Source organism: Papaver somniferum, chromosome 4 (genome assembly GCF_003573695.1).
Source record: "Papaver somniferum cultivar HN1 chromosome 4, ASM357369v1, whole genome shotgun sequence".
Taxonomy (NCBI): Eukaryota; Viridiplantae; Streptophyta; class Magnoliopsida; order Ranunculales; family Papaveraceae; genus Papaver; species Papaver somniferum.
The window spans coordinates 35,335,290-35,342,849 of NC_039361.1; positions in this window are offsets into that span (position 1 = coordinate 35,335,290).

A 7,560-nucleotide genomic window follows, 5' to 3' on the forward strand; every position below is an offset into this window, starting at 1 on the left:
GACGATTCACGTTAAGAAATTGTGCACCAAGTACAATGAGTTTCTCGCTAGGCACATAGGTGACAGGTTTGCGGCACATGATGCTTATACCAAGTGGAGAGGAGAGCCGTTTTATCATTTCGAAGCCGCATTGATAGTTGAATCTCGCACTAAGAAATAGAGAAATTTAATTTCATGCAGTTAAAAGATCAATGTGCATGGTAGTCTAGTACCGTTCTAGTTTAAAAACCCCACTAGAGTTATGAGCTCGGATTGTCAAAAAGATTTGAGGAGAACTAATATGTTTTTAAGAGAAAAGTTTTTTATATGAGTATTTAATGAGTATCTGTCTTTGATATATATTGACAAGACTTTTGTGGATGTATAAGTGGGATCATGTCATACAACTTTTGTTTTCCCATCATTATTATATCTTGTGTGGTAGGAGGACATCAATAACTATTTTGTTCAAACCTTGCATCGTATAGTCTTTTCCATATTGTTTCTCTCTTCCTTTATGATGTCTGCAGGTTATCCATAACAGTTATTCACTCAATAATGGATATATCCTTTGGTGCATTTCTGACTCAACCATTTTTATTTTTGATCAACGCTTATAGGAGTTGTAATTTGTGTTGTGTCTTTTCTTCTCATGTTGCTTTGTAGGTTGTCCGTAACAGAGGATCCACTAATTTATAAATCTTTTTTATTTTCCCAATAAAAATTTTGGTCCACCATTTTTGTTAGTTTCGTAGCGTATCTTTATTATTTAAAAGTTGGGAAGGATGTCGGTCACATGGGAGGGCTTTAAATTATTCCAACTTGTTGTATTCCTAATAACCTCTATAGCATGACAGCTATATAATCCCAACCAGTCAATCTAACCTCCTCATCCCGAACTTGTACAGTTCCATATTTTATACCTGCTAGAATAATCACCAAAATTCCCGCCTTTTCACTTGTGGAGGATTATGCCATTGTCCGAACCTATTGCAAAGTTTTAGATGAGGCACCGCCTCCAGGAAACGATCCATCTGGAAGGCGATTTTGGTGTCAAGTTACTGACGATTTTAATCATATAAATGTCAATGATACCCATAGGGTGAACAAACAACTCTAGCATCGGCTTAGCATACTAAAGAGGTATTGTAGTTCTTTAGGCAGTATCTTGTTCTTACAAACGGTGATCAGCTTATGGCGATGGCCCTGTATAAAGCGGAACATATGCGTCCATTTAAACATTCCGTCTCAAACGAAATATTTGGTACTCGCATATAAAGCCGAATAACGTGGTTGTCTGCTTTTTTATTTTATTTTTTCATTCTATTTGTATAACCGTAGGTTTTGTGGGTGTACCTCTATGTAAGCCTTCACGAGGCACAACTCGTCCTCTAGGGTCACCTGGGGGTTTAAAGGCTTGTTGCACGGGATAAGTGTAACCATGTGCCCTGCGAAAATGGTATATTTATGGTACAGTGTGCAATTGTGTTGTCACTTCAATGTATGACCATCAATTTAATAATGCAGCTTATCCATCACATATATGTACTCAATAATTCAGACAACATTTATTGGTTTTCTAACACCACCAAACTATTTCCTATTCAACGCTATCTTGTTTTGTCATTTGCCTTATGTTTTTTCCCTCTATTATTTCTTTGCATGATGTCCGTAACAGGGGAATGACAACTTTATACAGTTTTCCCAGTAACCTTATCAGTTACTAATGCTATATAAACCCAAACACTCAACCATACTTCCCCACCCCAAGCTTGTGCAGTTTCATATATTATTTCTGCAATAACATTCACCGCAATGTCATACTCAAATGAGGATGATAATGAACTCGTTAGAAGTTTTTGCAAAGTGCTAGATTTGGTCCCAACGACAGAAATGAGTGAAACTACAAGCCAGTTCTGGAATCAAGTCAAGGACGAGTTTGTTCTTGTAAATGGGAACTAGAACCAGAGGCCAGTAAAATCTATCATGCATCGCATTTCAATGCTGAATACAAATTGTAAGCTATTCAGACGTTGTATGTTACCCGCAAATGGTGACCAAGAGGAGGCGCTATTCCTATATGAAGCAGAAAGGATGCATCCTTTTAGAAATTTCAGCGCAAACTAAATAATGTAATACGTCTTTTTTTTGTTTATTTTTTTCTTTCGTTGTATTAGTTTAATCATAGGTTTTGTGGGTGTACCTCTAAGTAAGCCATCACGAGACACAACTCGTCCTCTAGGGTCACGTAGGGGTTTAAAGGATTGTTGCACGGGTTAAGTATAACCGTGTTCCCTACGAAAATGGCAGAGTTATCATTTTGTCATGTTTCTTTTTTCAGAATTTTTTTCAATAAGTGTACTAGCTTTTTTTGGTTTAATAAAAAGTAGTTGATTTGGATCCTTATGGTGTAGTGTACTAATCTTTAAACTAGGAAACAATTACTTCCAAACAATTTATCGTGTAATGACCTATTGTGTTGTCACTTCTTTGTATGACACCAAACAGTGACAACAATAATTCATAAACCCTTATAAATAGGATCCTTATTTTCACAATAACACACATCCAACGAATCTAGTCTTCTTCTCGAATTAAAGATTAAATTCATATTTTCTCTCCTCTTTATTATTATATTGGTTTAGCTTTTATTTTCCTTGTTCAATGATGGTGAATTTTACAGAGAAAGAAGACTTAGCCGTGATCAGTTCGTGGATCAACAAAGCACAACAAGAAGATTACATAAGGCTTTTAATTAACGCAAACGTGTTATGGGCCCGATTCATGGCTGGATTTGCAGAGTCAATCCTAAACCACCGACGAAGTAATGTTTCCATTCAATATAGAGTCTTCGTGATTAAAAAAGAAATAAGAGAATATGTGGCAATTCAAAGAAAAATATTTATCGGACTGGATCCCCTCAACTTTCAATATAGAGTCTTCGTGATTATTAGTTTTTCGAGTACATCTTTTTTATATTACCTCCATGTCCACAATAATTTGATATTTTGATCCGACGTTGCAGGAACTAATGGCAAAAGTAATTTATGAGCAACAAAAAGGACTTTTAAGGTTAAACTTGTCGTATCCAAATATGAATCGATTTAATTTTTTGAAATGCTATTTAACTTTTAAGGCCAACTTCCCAGATTTCAATCCTGAGCTAACACGAAGGCATGAACCCCCCACCCCCCAAATTCGGATGAGGAGTAGTTATATAAGTTTAGGTTTTGTGGGTACACCTCTTTCTATACTCTCACGAGACTAAACTCGTCAGTTAGGGTCACCTACCGGTTTAAAGGCTTGTTGCACATGCTAAGTGAAATCTCATTACCTGCAAAAAAAGGTTAGGGTTCAGTGTAGTGTTACCATGGACTTCTTTTGTTATTTATACCTCAACCCATGTGCTTTGTTTTGAAATAATAATAAATAAGCCAGTGTGTTAACAAACATGCAACATTTTTTGTAATTAATATTCCAACCCAAACGTTACAAACTGATTCCTGGTACATCCTAAATTAAAAGAAATATTACAAAGGCACCCAACCACATTACATAAAAAAATCATCATAATTAAATCATGTTATTATTGTCCATCCTCAAAAGGTTCACATATCCCTCCACTACATCTTCGGGCGGATATGCATCATAATCTACGTCAATGTCTTCTGAATCATTGTGGACGTCTTCAGGATTGTCTATATGAATCAGAGCGTTTTCTTGAAAACCTGTCCCGTGACGCTCCCAAATGTGCCTTGTGAGATCCAACCTCATCCTTTCCCATGCAATAACGTCCGCAAGAGCACCGGCAGGAATTCTCAGCTTACCCTCAACCGATTGAGTTGGTTCTTCCACCATCATTCCCCAATCCTCTGCGTGATACTCATTCTACACAACCATGTTGTGCATTATCATGCATCCTCTCATTATTGACTTCATATCTGATTTTTTCCAATAGATACGTTTCATAGTCCTAAAAGCTCTTTCCACATCTTTCCTCTTTGGATCTTGGTATGTGTTGAAAAGATTCTTTCTTCGACTTAGGGTCGCTTCACTGTAAGCAGCCACGAGTACTTTATACTTTGGATATATACCATCATCCATATAATAACCTTCAACATATTTGTGACCATTTACAAAGTATTCGCAACGAGCAACAACACCATTATTGACGTCGTCAAACACATCTGAATGGTTCAAAACATTGATATCATTGTTTGACCCAGGCTTTCCAAAATATCCATTCCAAAACCATCTATCGAAAGAAACAACCGCCTCTAAGATGACCGTGGGTGCTTTTGTATGTCCCGAATGATGTTGACCCGACCGATACGTTGGGTAGGACCTCCATTTCCACTACAGACAATCAATACTTCCCAACATCCTAGGAAAACCCCGAGCCGCATTCTCTCTCAACAACCTTTATGTATCATCATGGGAGGGACTACGCATTTATATTTCGTTAAAATCATACACGAGGGCATCAAGAAACTTCTTCGGATATCTGTAGATGGTTGCGGCACCCATTGCAGTATAATCGTCAACGCTATCCGGAGGAACTACCTTGCACAAGCACTTCATTATGGCAATCATTTTCATGTGTGGTGAGTGACCCATAATTCCAACAGCATCGGGACATTGTTCGAAATCTGGGTCTATATCTATAATTGTGATTAAGATACGGAGAAATAATGGTCGGTACATAACAAAACGACAATGGAATTTTTTCTTCCCGTAAACACAATTGAAGTTGAAGTAGTCTTGCATCATCCTGGCATCGGCAGTGACACGGTACCTATGTACTATTTCCCTAGACGTGACTTGAGCCGGTACCGATTGATATAATCGTGAGCATCTTGTACAATTTGTTGATACGCTGATACGGAATCATCGATGTCTGAGTCATCCATTTCGTAATTAGCCCCAATTTCATTTTCATAAGTGTTCTGAAATAAACCATTGAGCTCCGAATTTCGAATAAAGAAGTTTTGATGATGATTGAATATTGAAAATTGAAATATGAAATATGATAATTAAAGGATTGAAGAAAACTGATCGGGTGTGGTTTATTTGAAGTTATGTGCTCAATATTTATATGCATTTCTTCACAAAGGAGCAGGGTTTTTTGTTCAAGTTTCCTATTAAAGTTTGGACGAATCTCAAGTCGTTCGATTTTTTGATCGGTTGAAAATCCAGTGGCCTAAATTTGAGCGAGGATTGCTTACTCGCTTAGTCGAGAATTCTTTCCTCGCTTTTTTTTTCAAGAGTCGTTAGATGCTCAATGGGAAGAAAAATCGGTCAGTCAGCAATTACAGGCTCCAGCGTTCGAATACTTGGGCGAGGATTGCATTCTCGCCGGGAGAGGTTTGAATCCTCTCTTAAGTTTTCAGACGTAAGATCTCAACGGACGGAAGCATCATGTGATTATCATAAACACCGACCAACGACTCTTTTTGAAATTTAAAAAAACTATATATACGCATGTTTTGGTGAAGGAATACTCGCACCTAACTCTCTATATCCTACTATCTCCCGACACCACTGGTCTTCATCAAAAATGGTTAATTTTTCCACCAGAGAAGATGTTTCCCTAGCTAGAGCCATAGTCTCTATCACAAGAGATGGGATTGTTGGGCATCAACAAAAGGGTGTGAGATTTTGGCATCGGAATTTAGTAGAATACAACAAAAAATTTCCAACTCCAACCACACGAAACATAACTTCTCTCCAGCACAGAGCGGGTGTCCTTAAAAAAGAGGTTAAGTTTTATGTTGCATGTGTAGATAAGGTAAAATGTCTAGGAAACCATACATAGATTATTGTATTTATATATTTTTTTTATTGCAAAATTTATTACTAATGGGATTTACATATGTGTTACAGTATTTGGAAGGTCGAAGGCAATATGAGCTAGGTCCGCCCACCAAAGTTTGGAAGCATGAGAAAGTATTCCAAGTATGGAAAAACACAATGGAGGATATGAACCCAGAGACTTGCAATGAAAACCGTCCTGAGTCTCGACCGGATCCTTTTCCCAGCTCAGCTTAGGAGTCCATGGTTGATTTGAATGATGGTTCTGGAACAAGTAGCCAAGGTATACGTCAGAGATTCTATGAAGAAGACGACCGGAGAGATTTTCCAGGCAGGGACAAGTTGAAGAGATCGTTTTCACAAGCTAACGTTGTTGACAGGGGAGCCATTAGAATCGCTGATGTTATGAGGGACAACAACACCGCAAAATTGGCCAAGATAGCCGAAGGTGACTTAATGTTTCGTGAATATTTGGGTTTACAAAAGCACAAAAACAGAAGTCCGCCTTGTGGAGAATAACATGAGGAAGCTGCATCCGTTACAAAGAGTTGCATTGAAGAAACTCCAGAATCCTATTTTGACCTGACTCGGACTACCAACACCAAGATTGCGAAATCGCAACGCGAATCGGTTTCTCAATTTTGAGAATCGAAACGTATATTGAATCGTGAATCGTAGATTCATGGGTGATTATTAAATCGCTATCTTTACATTATAAATTAAAAATAGGAATGTGTATATAAAATTTAAGTTGAGTGAATATGCACTATTCAATGAAATATGGTTGGAATGTAAATTTATATACTGAAAAAACCTTATAAATATATTATAAACTGGCGAGCATCGCAAAAACAAGTCACAGAACAGTGGATGATGTTAGCTATATACAAAAGGAAGGGTTGGGGTTCAAATATTCCTAGTTTTTCAATTTTTGGGACTTTCTATATGTAAGAAATTTGAGCGGTCAAACTTTTCTTAAGTCAAGGATCGCATCATAAAATGGAATCTTTACGATTCTTGGGAAGATCCGATTTAAGATACGCTTTGAAGCGAATTAGAAAAATTTGAAGCGAATCACATGATTCAAATCGTGAATCGTGCGATTTTAAAAACCTTGACCAACACATTCATAACAAGTTCCAGAAGATGACGATGATGATGAAGATGAAGATAATTATGGAGGTTACTCATGACACTTCAAGAGTTGTAATTTTCTTTTAATTTGGATTAGCTTACTTTTTAATTCCACCAATGTTAAAAAACCATGTAAGACGTTGTTTAGTGAAATAATAGGTGGATAACTATGTTATTGTTATGATTTTAATTTTAAAAGTGCCTACTTGTATTAGTTTTTTTTCGAGGCTTTAATTGGTGTATCCTCTTTTCAAATTAATGAATTAAGCCCGTTAACATCTATGAAGCACAAAATTTATATACAATATTAATGACAAAGTCTGTTAATTTCAAACGCGAGAGAAGATAGTACAGTGATTAGTTATCGACTATTAAATCTAACTCACTTTCGTAGGAATCACGGTTACACTTAGCACGTGCAACAAGCCTTTAAACCAGTAGGTGTCCATGCGGGCCGAGTGGTGTCTCGGGGTGGTTTACAAGAGGTTTACCAACAAAACCATTACAACCGGTGCTGACTCATAGATTATTCGTGCCTAAACAACCTCTTTGGATTGTAGTCATCCATTGCGCCATTCATGAGGACGTAGCATTCATAAAACCTGAAATGGCGTCCATGCTTTTCATGAAAATATG